The following is a 13,958-nucleotide window of genomic DNA, read 5'->3' on the forward strand; positions in this document are numbered from 1 at the left end:
AGCAAAGGGTTTGACATGGGAATAGGTTTGTCAATTGTTTGAAAGTCACACTGCCTAGACTACAACTTTTAAAATGTAAATGCATGACACAAATACTGCCCAACAAAATAGGATGGAATTGATTGAGAGGGCCACAAAGGAGAGCCAAAGCTGTATTCCAGCAATAAAGAAAAATATAATCTGGTGTCAGAGAAAGATAATGAAGTACTTGATAGATGTTATCTTCAAATTAATAATCCAAAATTATGTTTAGTTTTAGTTTCTATAAAAGTTATTTCTTAAACATTTTCAATTTCCAGAAAAATTTTCCGGATGCCTGATTTGTCAGATTGGATTCCCTGAATAATTTTAAATAGGCTAGAGTAAAATACCACTTACCAAAAAATCAACTTTTCTGGTAATACATCAGTTTAATCTCCAGGCCAAAAAATTGTTAAATTTTACAAAATTCCATGCTGATCAATTTTATCGGAAGCTTCTTCCATCCAACTTAGAGAGCTGACACAAAGATACAGCTTTCATGTTGTGTAGGATAGGGAAGGATTGGGTGCTACACAATTGTTTCACTGATCAAGGTTGATTTTGGTCACTATTTTGTCACTAATAATGTTAATGGAGAAACAAATAAGAGCCTCGATGTTAGATACATTAAAAAAAGAACACTCATTTCTTCAATCCCCAAAAATAATAACCAAAAAAGGCATCAAAATGAAGTTAACACAATCATAATTTACATATTAATATTAAAATACTTCTAGGAATAAAAAAGGGAAACGAAAAGAAAGACAAATATAAAAATAAATGAAAGAAAAGGGCATGTATTATTCATAATCACTAATTCATGGAATCACCTAAGTGCCACCAACAGATGAGTAGACAAAGAAAATGTAGCATATGTATGCAGTGGAACACTATTACAGCCCCTGAACCATTCTGTCCCTGTGTCCATACATGTTATATCTGTTTTTTTTTTTTATTTTTAATTTTTGCAGGTACATGGTAGGTGTATATATTTATGAGGTACATGAGACACTTTGACACAGGCATGCAAGCAATGCATAGTAATCATATCATGGTAAATGAAACATCCATCCCATCAAACATTTGTCCTTTGTATTACAAACAATCCTATTATACTCTTTTTTTATTTTTAAACGTACACTTTAATTATTGACTATAGTTCCCCTACTGTGCTATTAAATACTAGGTCTTATTCTTTCTAACCATATTTTTAATTCCAGCAACCATCCCAAATTCTTCCCCACCCCTACTACCCTTCCTCCCCACCCCCACTACCCTTCCCAGCCTCTAGTACATGTTATGTCTGTTTTAGAAGCAAATTAAATCAGAAATATAATTTGTTTATTTAAAACACTTAAGCATGAACAAGCACACTTTTTTCCACAATGCATGCCTCACTAACAAAACCTTCAAACTTTTGCATTAGACATTTCTGTTTTTCAAAGTTCCATCATGGCAGAAAAAATAGTTTTTCTTTTTTTTTTTTTTTTTTTTTTTTACTCTTCCCACGCTATATCTGTATAGCAGCACTTCCTCCCTCTCTCATATTTCTTGCAGGAAGTTCAGATCCCTTGTTGTCTAGGTGCCCTGCACAGACTACTCGCCCACCTAAAGCCATAACTGGTCTCAATGAAAGAAGATGCCTTCTAGATCAATGAACCCAAACTCTGAGAAGGCATTTAAATAATCTTCTGTTACTTGCCTATGCCCTTTAGTCTTATCTCTCTCTTCAGCCAACTTCTAGATAAAACTATTCAAATACAAAGTTCTCAACAAAAGGAATGGCTTTTCCACATCCACCTTCCCACCGTGTTACAAAAGTTTGCAAGCAGACTTTACCACTTCCAAATCGGTTGTAAAATATAACTGTAAAGATTATGGCCAGAGACTGGGCGTGGTTGCTCACACCTGTAATCCCAGCATTTTAAGATGCCAAGGCGGGTGGATCACTTAAGGTCAGGAGTTCAAGACCAGACTGGCCAACATAGTGAAAATCCACCTCTACTAAAACCATGAAAATTATCCAGGTGTGGTGGCAGGCACCTGTAATTCCAGCTACTCGGGAGGCTGAGGCACAGGAATCGCTTGTTCCTGGGAGGTGGAGGTTGGAGTGAGCCGAGATCGCACAGCTGCACTCCAGCCTGGGCAACAGAGCAAGATTCCATGTTTAAAAGAAAAAAAAAAAAAAAAAAAAGATTATGGCCAAAAACTCATCATTTAAATAAGTATTTTATTTGCTTGAAAAACTCAGATCAATAAAGACATCTAAAGCAAAATGGACTCAAATGTGTCTTCCCTACATCTCTTACCTTAATAAATACATTATTCTCTTCTCAGTTTTGATTCATCAGGATACTGAATCATATCGTGAAGAATGTTGCTGCTATACTGAAAAACCCTGAAGTCACAGAGGCTTAACAAAGTAGTATAATTCCGGCTCACATCAACATCTTTTTTTTTTTCTTTTTTCTTCTGGTTCAGAGGACTTCACGGTGATCTGTCAGGAAACAGATCTCTCTTTATCTTCTGGCTGCCTACTCTTTCTTCAGCCAGTGAATAAAACAGAGATTGAGAGAAGACACATTTGTTTCTTATCCACACATCACTTCCACTCATCACTCTACATTGGAGAATTATTCACATACCCTCCCAACCCCCATATTCAAGGTGGGGAGAGCTGAGAAAAGTAGGTCCCTGGCTGGACAGCCACTTCTCAGCAATAAAACTATACAATAGAATAAATGTATTAATCTTTGGTGGAAAGCTAGCATTTTTCCTGCAAAATAATCATATGCAGCAACAGTAAAATGCTTGTGGAAAAAAAGAAAAAAAGGTTCATTTTGGCCGGGCGCCGTGGCTCATGCCTGTAATTTCAACACTTTGGGAGGCTGAGGCAGGTGGATCACCTGAGGTCGGGAGTTCAAGACCAGCCTGACCAACATGGAGAAATCCCATCTCTACTAAAAATACAAAATTAGCCAGTTGCGGTGGTGCATACCTGTAATCCCAGCTACTGGGGAGGCTGAGGCAGGAGAATGGCTTGAACCTGGGAGGTGGAGGTTGTGGTGAGCCAAGATTGCTCCATTGCATTCTAGCCTGGGCAACAAGAGCAAAAACTCTGTCTCAAAATAAATACATAAACAAAATAAAAATTTAAAAATGGTTCATTTTGTTGATATCCATTGAGCTCAGGTAATATTTGACTAAAAGCTGACAAACAATAGAATAAAAAGAACACTGCTTGAAATAAGAATGTTAATAAAGCTACTCTGATGATAGAAGTAAAAATATTGTGACCTTATAGTCTTATCTATAGTTGTACAACACTGAATGCTACTTTTCACTAAAAATTGTATGTCATATAAGTATTCAATTTTCATCACCCCCTTTAACTGTTTCAATGCCTTTTCTACCTCTTATTAGTAGAAAACAGGCCAGCTATTGCCAGGAAAACACGTGATGATACTGCTACTTTAATGATGATGAAGAAGAACACTTATTTGGGTGACTCCTTTTTTTTTGATAGAGTCTCACTCTGCCACCCAGTTTGGAGTGGAGTGCAGTGGCACGATCTCGGCTCACTGCAATTTCCGCCTCTGGGGTTCAAGCAATTCTCCTGCCTCAGCCTCTTGAGTAGCTGGGATTACATGCATGTGCCACCACCCCTGGCTAATTTTTGTATTTTTAGTAGAGACAGGGTTTCACCATGTTAGCCAGGCTTGTCTCAAACTCCTGACCCCAGGTGATCTGCCTGCCTCGACTTCCCAAAGTGTTGGGATTACAGATGTGAGCCATCGCGCCTGGCTGAGTGATTCTTATATCCCAAATACTGTTTTTGTTTGTTTTTGTTTTTGACTCTTACTTTAGGTACAAGGGAAACATGTGCAGGTTGGTTACATGGGTAAATTCTGTGTTGCCGAGGTTTGGTATATGAATGATCTGCCACCCAGGTGGTGAGCACAATACCTGATGGGTAGTTTTTCAAACCTTGCCCCTCTTCCTCCTTCCCCTTCTAGTAGTTCCCAGTGTGTATTGTTCCCATCTTTGCAGACACTGTTGTTTGCATATTACATACAAACTCTTTTAATCCTACGATGATCCCATAAGGTATAAATTGTTACATTCACTCTCTTAGCAAATGAGGAAACTGAAATTTAAATTACCTACATAATGCAATCCACAAGTGGCAGAGCAGACATTTTGAACTCAGGGAGTTTGGCTCCAGAGCCCAAGCTTTTAAACAATATGCCATACACTCTATTTTAAATAAACTGTTCTTTTCCCCAAAGAGCCCCAGCTCCATCAGAACACATGAGAACAGAATCTGCAAGAACTTTTATACCTGTGGTATCTACACCTCCTCAAAGATCCCTAATCTTTCTCTGTGTGTCAAAAACTATTTTAATGAAACTTCACTTTCTTTCAATTCTTAATAATAAATTGATGAGTGTATGAAAACAAAAAGGTTGTCATTATAGGTTTGTATCCAAGAAAGAAATAAGTGTTGTAGAAGAGTAAGTAATGCTCTTAGGCTATAATGAAGGTCTGTTTGCTAGAACTTAGAATGGGAAGGAAAATGATTTCTAGGCACCTCCATTAGCAACCTCTAATTTTCATAAAGTACAATGGAAAGCAGTTTCAGTGGAATTTTACCATGATATCCATCATAGCAAAATTCTTCTCAACATAGGACTAGAAGGAAGGTTCCTTAAGCTGATAGAGTATCTACAAAATCATACAATAAACATTAGACTTAATGGTAAATTATTTAAATGGTGAATTATGGCCATTTCTGTTCAACATTTAGCTGAGTTCCTAGCTAGTACAAGAAAACAAGTAAACGAAATAATACTTATATGAATGAAAAAAGAGAACTAAATCTGTAATTATTAGCTAAGTTTTTAAAACGATTTTTTATGTAGAAACTTCGAAAAGTATTCAGAAAACAGCAACAAAAAGTAAGCTTAACAAGATTTTTGACTATGACAAATTAAAATAAATTATATTTACACATACCTATAATTTAAAAATAGAAAATGGATTATTTTGAAAGATAATACTTTGAATAACATTAAAAAGCATAGAGCTAATAAAATGTATGCCAGAGTTTTACCCTGAAAATTAAAAAACATGAAAACATTAAAGATGACCTAATAAAATGAAAGGATAAATCATGTTCTTAGATTAAAAGGTCCAATAATGTGAATTTTTCAGTTATGCTCCAAATGGTATATAAATTTAACGCAATCTCAATCAAATCCCAGCAGTCTGTTTGGAAATTGACAAGTTCATGTTAAAATTTAAATCTAAATGCAAAAGGTTACCTATTTAAAGCAATCTGTGGAAGGAAGTATCTGGAGGATTTACATTATCAAATATCAAGTCCCATTATAAGCTATATTAGTTAAAAAGTGTGATTTGTGACAAGAATAGATGAACAAACCAATAGAGAAGAACAGGGAGTTCTGAAGGAGACCCACATATACAAGAAAAGGTGGATTTATATTGTATCATAACTAAACTAGAATTACGTTTCTTAACATTCCCTTTCCTGTGTATTTCCTAATCAGTGTGGAACAAAAGAGACATTTGGCATCAGATTTGGAGCCTGGAGGTGAAGCAGCAGGCACATTTTTAAAAACATATTCCCAAAGTTTGCACAGAATACAGGTGCTGTTGTGGCTCATTCGTACTGTCACTTACCTGGCGCCTCGCCCATTGGTGCAGGGCAGCAGCTGGATCTGCAGCTCCAGCAGTTCCTCCTTCAGTTTTCCTGAGCCCTGGACTAGACGTGTTAGCTCCATAGGAAGCATCCACTTTTGCAGATCCATCACTGCAGGTGGGGTTTTGGAGGTAATGAGACTGACCTGATTTTCAGTTTATCTGTTCAGGTTCTAGCTCATCCTCACAGGGTCCGGTTGACAATACTTTCCCCACTGGATAACCATATTTCTTTTCTGTGTGACTACCCGGAACCAGACACAGAAGCAATAACCTCATCTAGGCTGTTCAACCAGCCTCCACAATTGCACATGGACAAATCCATTTAATAAACCTTTATGCATTTGCTTATCTTCCAGCGATGGTGCTTCTCTGATTGAATCCTGATTGATATCCTTTGATTTATGACAATAATAATACTGTAGTACAGTGAGAGGAAATTTTTTTCAATAACCTGTACTAGGTCATGTGAATACCCTTATTGGGGGAAAAAAAAATTTTGACTATTACAAATCAACTCCAGAGGGGTTCCAGATTTAAATTTGTGTGTGCACACACACACATGCACACACATACACACACATATATATAACATAACAATTGATTAATTGGGCTACTTTAAAACTGAATACTTCATTTCATTAAAATACACCGTAAAGAGAGTCTAAAGTCAAATCATGTAGTAAGAGAAGAGAAGATAACTGCAATCTATACATCAAAGGATCTGTATTCAGAATTTATAATGAAGTCCTACACAGCAATTTAAAAAGGCATCACAGTGCCTACTGAAAATATGGGCAAAAAATTGATAAGCTCTTCAAAGGAGAATGTTCAAATGTCAAATAAGTATATGAAAAGGTGCTCAACATTTTTAAAAAGACATCTGAAAAATGAGAATTCAAACCATAGAGAAACCTTTACACATTTACCAAATTGTCAAAACTGGAAAAGTCAAACAAAATCAAATGTTGGCAAAGATGTGGAGTAACTAGAACTCTCATTGATTGCTGGTGAGATTTAAAGTGGTTTAACCATTCTGGAAAACTGATAAAATCTAAATATGTGCATTCCTTATGATTCAGTAATTCCACTTCTAAGTATATATTTGACAGAAATGCATAGACAAATGAACCAAATGACATATATAAGAACGTTCATAGCAGTACCATTTGTGGTAGCTAAAAAACTGGAAACAACCATTTATCAAAGTAGAATACATAACAATTTCTGGTATATGCATATGTGAAATTATATACAGCAATGAAAATAAACAAACTACAAGTCCACATAACAAAATGAACAACCACACATGAACTGTTTAAAAGATGTTAGCTAAGGCACAGCATAGATATTCCTCGACTTATGATGGGGTTACATCCTAATAAATTCATCATAAGTTGGAAATATCACAAGTTGAAACTGCAATTAATATACCTAACCTACTGAACATCATAGCTTAGCTTAGCTTAGTTTAAACATGCTCAGAACACTTACAGTAGCCTATAGATTGCCAAAAGCATCTAATACAAAGCCTATTTTATAACAGACTTTTGAATATCTCATGTAATATATTTAATATTATACTTAAAGGGAAAAACAGGATAGTAGTGTGGGTTCTCACCATTAACGTACACAGCCGAAAGCTCACTGTGCCTGAAGAATGTTTGAAACATTGAACTAAAATTAATTGCTGGATGATGAGAAAGCTGCAGAGACAGTGTCATCAATCTCCCTTCTGAGGAGACTCAAGAACAGCTGGTGGAAGGCACCGGAGCATCCTACACTTGACAGTTTAGCAGGCGTGATGTTTGGGAGGAAGTCAAGTATCTGTTTACCCTATTCATGTGGCTGACTTGAAACTGCAGCTTATTGCCACTGCCCAGTATTGCAAAGGAATATTATACCACGTATCACTAGCCTGAGAAAATATCAAAATTCAAAATGTCAAGTACAGCTTCTACTGAATGTATATCACTTTTGCACCAACATAAAGTAGAAAAGTCATAAGTCAAACCATGGTAAGTCAGGGACTGTGTGTACATATTTTATGATTCCATTTATATAAAGTTCACAACGAGAAAACTAAAGGACTTATTACTGGAAGAGGACATGAGGAAGCTTCTGGGGGGCTGATACTCTACTTCATTATCTGATTACTGGTTACATGCATGTATTCAATTTGTAAAAATGTGTCAAGGTGTTCACTTAGGATCTATGTACTTTTCTGTATGTATACTGTACCTAAATTAAAAGTTATATTTTAAAATGATATCATTTATTGAACATAATTTAGATCATTGTTTTGTCTAAGGACAGACATTCAGCACTGACAGAGCCAGGATAACTGCAGTAGTCTGAGTCCACTGTCCACATTCTCAAAACACTATGGTATTCTTGTATCTTAGTCTGCTTTCACTGCTACTACAAAATGCCATAAACTGAATAGCTTATAAACAACCGATATTTATTTCTCACAGTTCAAGAGGCTAGGAAGTCCAAGATCAAGGCACCAGCCAATTTGGAATCTGGCAAGGATCCATTTCCTGATTCATGGACAGCTGTCTTCTGACTGCATCCTCACATGGTGGAAGAGGTAAGGGTCTCTGTGGGACCTCTTCTATAAGGGCACTAATCCCATTCATAACAGTTCAGCCCCCATGACTTAATCACCACCCACAGGCTTCACCCCCTAGTCCATCACCTTGGGGTTTGTGATTTCAACATACGAATTCTGAGGAGACACAAACATTCAGACCGTAGCACCTATTAATTACCATATTATTAATAAGCAAAGAATTTTTTTTCACTGGGTAGGGATACTCAATATTCATTATAAGATACAATTTCTTTGGAAATATCTGCACCAGGTTCCAAGAAATCAATGTAAAATAGAACTTAGAGTAATATTTGATCTTAAGTTAGGAACCACCAGCTTTAATATTTAATAAAGTTAAATATTGAATTATTGTTTAGAGTAATATGATAGTAATAACAGAAAATACTATGAAGAAACAAAATGCACATTTAGACCATAAAAATTTGAAGGAGCCTCCTATGACATTGTCACAAGTTTCCAATTCTTTGAGACTTATCCAAGTAAGAAATCTGTCTTATACACTCTATGACGGAAACCTCTAGGGATTTAATTCCAAATGCCTGGTAAAGCTGTAAGCTAAGTGATTGCACACCAGATCAGCATTCCAAGAGATTTTGGAAGTTAATGTAATAATTAAGAATGCCAAGAGTGTTTTAGATTAAAAGAGATCACAGTTACTAATGTGTTGAAAGGTTTATTTGAGGATTTTAGAAGGTTTTGAGCCAAGCCTATTTTTTGAGAATGTGTCTAAAGACTTCCATTCCTCTAGAATTCTGCTGAATTTTGTAAAAGCATAACCATCACTCAACTGAAAAATAAATTTGTCAGCATGAAACAACTTTTATTTCCTTCATTCATCCAATCATTTATTCAGCCATCCCTCAACCCCCTTCTCAGTGCCAGGTATTCCGTTAAAAACTGGACACAAAAGGATAAATAAAACATAACCCTTGCCTTAAAGCACCTTTCAATCTGAGAAGATTAATAATCTGATGTAGTATCAAGAGTTACAGCCGAAAATCCCAAACTGTTGAACACCGCGATCTAAGTTATAATTTCTTGAGAGTCATATTGCCACAGTAGCTAACATTTATTGAGTGCTTATTGTGTCTTCCTATAGAGTGAGCCAAATACTCATTATCACAAAGCTAGTAATTCCAGCCTCTGTGTGTGTGTGTGTGTGTGTGTGTGTGTGTGTGTGTGTACAGAGTCCTCATTCTAGACTGTCACACAAAATTAACCCTGAGACCCATGGAAACATGGAATAGGGTGGCTAAAGAAACGATACTGTCGATGTAACTGCTAGAGATCCTAACACAGGAGTGTATCTCAGTGTGAAAATTACACTGTAGTTTTCACTATGAAGAAATGTGCTTTCTGTGAAATAGATATGTAGCCTTCATATTCTCATTCAGTTCTCAGAGGACTATTCTACCTATGTACATACTGACACACTCTCTCTTTCTCTCTCTCTCTCTCTATATATATATATAAATACATCAGTTCTAAGGGTGAAATGACTAACTTATTTCAATGTGTTACCTTTAAAAAGAAAATGTTTCTTCCATCGTACCCTGACTTGTGCAATGAAACTGCCTCCTGTTTCCAGCACTTGGAACTGTGGGTGTGCACAATGGTTTCCTGTCAGCCCCAGGTCATGGATGTGGGGAAAGGAGATTGTTCCCCTTCTCCTATGGCCCACCCACCCCCATTCTGGGCCCTCGAGTGCTCCCATTTACAAGGTTGAATACCCAACAACAGAACCTTGTTACCACAGATGCAGACCTTCACAAGGGGGCATGGGTCACATTAGCTCTTTTGTTCTGCCCATTTTCTAAAACATGCAGTCTCTTTCAATTTCCACATCTTCCTCCTTGGCTTGCCCTCCCTCTTCCTTCTGCAATTCCACCCTTTTCTGCCTTGATGCACTTCCCCTATTATGTTGCTTTCCTTGCAAAACAAAACTTAGCAAGGAGGCACATAGTAAAAATTCGAATGGGTATTTGAGATGGTTGTGATGTTGTGTGAGGCAGATGGAAAATTAGCAACTGCATCTTGCTAAGAAGGACACAGACATCTCTTCCAGTGTCCTGACAGACACAGCAGACCTTGCTAAGATCTCTGGGTACTGGAAAGACTGCTGCAGAGGGACACTGGCAAGATTTTTCACAAGCCTATGGGATACCTACCTTCATGAAGAATGGGGGTACACACCATTGGCACTATGTGGAGATGTTAGTACAGCAGCATCTACATCCTCCATGTTCTCCATACTGCTGCCTCCAGATGCATGGGTAGGATCAGTGAGAGTTAAGTTAATGGATGTTGGTGCTATCAGCAGCCATAGTAGAATTTAAACATGGCTTGTTTCCTACCCAGGATTTTCCCACCTCACTTGGACTCACCTATATTCAACACAGTCTTTTCTGATAGTAACAATGGTATCTATGCTTGCTGGGTATAGACATTTATGCACCCTACCCTGAACTCAATGACATTAACAGCAATCGTCACTGGCCCACCCTGTGAAATCTCCAAATCACACTTCAGGAAAGGCCTCCAGCAAATGGAAAAGTACTAAACACGCTCTAAAAATATATCAGAAAGGTGAAACTATGTTTAAATAAAACTATCATGTCATATGTGTTTATACGCACTAGCATTTCCTGCTAAAGTCAAAATTCCTGAGTAGCAGAACATTATATAAATAGGAAAATAGATCCACTTAATATAGTAGCTGAGTCTGGGCTGAGTAGTCTGGGCCCTGAGATACAGAAAACGGAGCAAATGTCTAAAACATGTGATCAGACAGCACAATTACTTCTGTTATTCATCCAGCATCTACTCTTGCATAGCTACTGAATGTTCCCCATAACTCCAATCTCCTTAGTGAAACATAAAGACAAATGAAGTGAATTATTAGATGAAAAAGAAGAGATTTTAATAAGCTATTTTATTATTGTTTCTTTGCATTATTAGTTGTTTGGTATTCAGTGATTTTCCTACTTAAGAGAAATAAATGAACAAAAATCTTCCCAATCTTGTACTAATTATTTTAAAGAAAGAAAGGAAGAATGTGAAACATTTTAAATATTCTTTTAAAAATATAGAATGCACTCCAAATAAAAGTCTGCCTTTGTTATTTTTTCCCATCCCCAAATTCATGTTCCAAATGTCATTTTACAACTTGGCGCATTTACATTTAAAATATTTGAAACTATGGTTAAAAGTCATTGTAATAGGCATCAGCAAGTGGTCTTTATAAAGACAATTTGAAAGAAACACCTCATAATGTTCTCTTGTTCATATAATACTTTCAGAGTTTGTACTAAACAACTGAAAGCAGAATACACTGACAGGGAGAAAGCCTCTAAGTAGTTACAATATACAGAGTGATTGTGGCATTTGTAATAGAAGTTGACCTATTAAGGAGCAGAAGCTTTTTATAATGAATTAGTTTCCTTCAAATGGCAAACTTCATGTGTATACTTTTGTTTTTCACATAGAGCAAATAATAATTTCCCATATTTCTGAGCTGATCTTGAATATATATGCAAAGTTTATGTATTATAATGAGACAAATTTCCTGCTAAATCAAGTTTCTCTTCCTACTTTTTGATGTTGGGTTGCTTTGATTGGATAAAAAAAAATCAGGAGCTGTCAATCTGTTTTCTTTTCAGGTCTTTTCTGTTCCTTTTGAAATTAGTTACAGCCTGCTTTCTGTAGCATTGTAACCAGCCTGACCTAATTTAATTACCATGACTTGTGTGGTTTAAAGATAAATACTGTTATTCAGTTTGTCTACTTTGTGTATGTTTCCCTCCCTTTCGTACAATCCCCTATATTTTAGCATTCAAAACCCTTGTTATTTCTTTCTTTATTGGGCTAACACAGAGCTGGTTTTTTTGGTGGTGTCTATATTCAGAAGTTTTCTTTGATGCTACATTTGCTTTCTCCCTTTTCTGTATCTGTTTGTGTGCTGAGAATTGTGGGCCTCTGTGGGATCCAGACTAAACATTCTTTGACTTGAACCACAGAGCATCACTACTGTATGTGTCTCTGTGCAGACCCAACTACTCTAATTTAGAAATAGAAGGGGAAAAGGGAGACTGAAAGAAACATGGCAGAGCCTTGGGGCTTAGAAACACTGTATTTAAAAATTCCAGTCCACCGAATGTACCACCAGGCCCAGGAAAAGATTAGACATTCACTTCAGCTATTTAAAATGGAAAACCTATTTCTGTTATTACAGATTCACTGTGAGTCTTGTAAAGGGAATGCATACCATTTTACTGCTGCTTTCTTCCTGAGAAAAGAAGGCATGCAGAAAGATTTTCACAGTAAAAAGATTTTACTCTCTGGCTATTGAGCTATATGCTCTAATAAAATGAACATCATCATAGCAAGGGTAGTGAATAACCAGCATTAAGGTCTCACGAGGGAGTGTTTAGATTGATTGGAGTTAATCTATTAACCTCCTTGACCTCACTTGATATGTACCATTTGAGGGAGCCCTTTATTTTTCACAGAAAAGAACATATGCTGAATACTTATGGGGAATAAAACGAAGTGTAAAATCAGATCTGAGTCCTGAACAGATTGTGTCTTGCTACAGGTGTTGTATAGCCCTTTGCCTGCCCCTATAGACCCTCCTCTTAAAAAAGGTTCTCACAGCATGGTGCCTTTGCAAATTGTCCCACAGAAAATGTGAATGGGGTCTATTCTGCCACATGCAATGCCATCTGAAATGGCACAAAAACCTGCCGTTCCACAAAACAGACCATTCTATTTTTTTAAAAGTAGGAGAAAAAGAAATTCAAGAATGCTGTTGCCTTTCACAAACTTTGGTTTGCTTGGGCACATGAAAAGAGATTTTTATCTTGCAAATGAAGTAAAAAATAAATAATTACAAAGACATAATTAAAAGTTCCATTTGAACTGTACAAATAATATTGTACCTTAAACAAACAGAAGGAGGCTTTTTATAAATGCCAAAAGCCAAATCCCTACAGATTAGGGTGAAACAGTTTCATTACCTCTATTCTTACAATGCATCAAAATTGCCAAGAAAACCGTTTTCTGCCACATTGGTCTTAAGATAGTGACAAATCCCTTTAAACTAATCATTAGCCAGAGAATACTGAGCATAAACATAATGAAACAATGTCAAGAATCCTGCCACAAGAGGTCACAGTTTATACTCAATTAATTAGTGTGCTCATGTTATATTTAATTTGGAGAAGCAGATATCTCTGCTTCTTATTCATGGTTAATACTGAATACTTTTTTCTTCAACCTTCTATATGCTATAGCTCTTTTGTTCACTAGAGCAAATTAAAAATGTAGAGAACTTGATTTCTGAGTTAATAACTCTGACGTTAATCACAGAAAGTACTGCAGGAGCCCGGTCGGTACCAACCACAGGTAGCCAATGTTACCACCAAAGCAGGAGCAAGTTTTTGATTCTATAAATCCTTGAATATGTAAGGAACAGGGACTATTTTTTGAAATTCAAAAAATTACTGAAACAAGCTCGTATTTTAATAGTAGCTACATAAATTTTATAATATGAATTTTGAACTGTACACAGTTTAAGATAAAAGTATGTGATATTCAATGA

The 13,958-nt window shown here is 36.4% G+C and overlaps 1 long non-coding RNA gene across 2 annotated transcripts in view; it reads right to left on the minus strand.

Annotated features, from left to right (window-relative positions):
* Positions 1-13,958, minus strand: part of LOC126955343 (uncharacterized) — a 243,145-nt gene that overhangs the window by 47,390 nt on the left and 181,797 nt on the right. The window contains exon 4 of one of the 2 annotated variants that reach the window (XR_007725902.1): positions 1,534-3,117. The exons of the other annotated variant lie outside the window; for it this stretch is intronic. This is a non-coding gene — a long non-coding RNA (uncharacterized LOC126955343). Of the gene's footprint in view, positions 1-1,533; positions 3,118-13,958 lie in introns of those variants that run through there. 2 annotated transcript variants of the gene reach the window in all.

Source organism: Macaca thibetana, chromosome 5 (assembly GCF_024542745.1).
Source record: "Macaca thibetana thibetana isolate TM-01 chromosome 5, ASM2454274v1, whole genome shotgun sequence".
NCBI lineage: Eukaryota > Metazoa > Chordata > Mammalia > Primates > Cercopithecidae > Macaca > Macaca thibetana.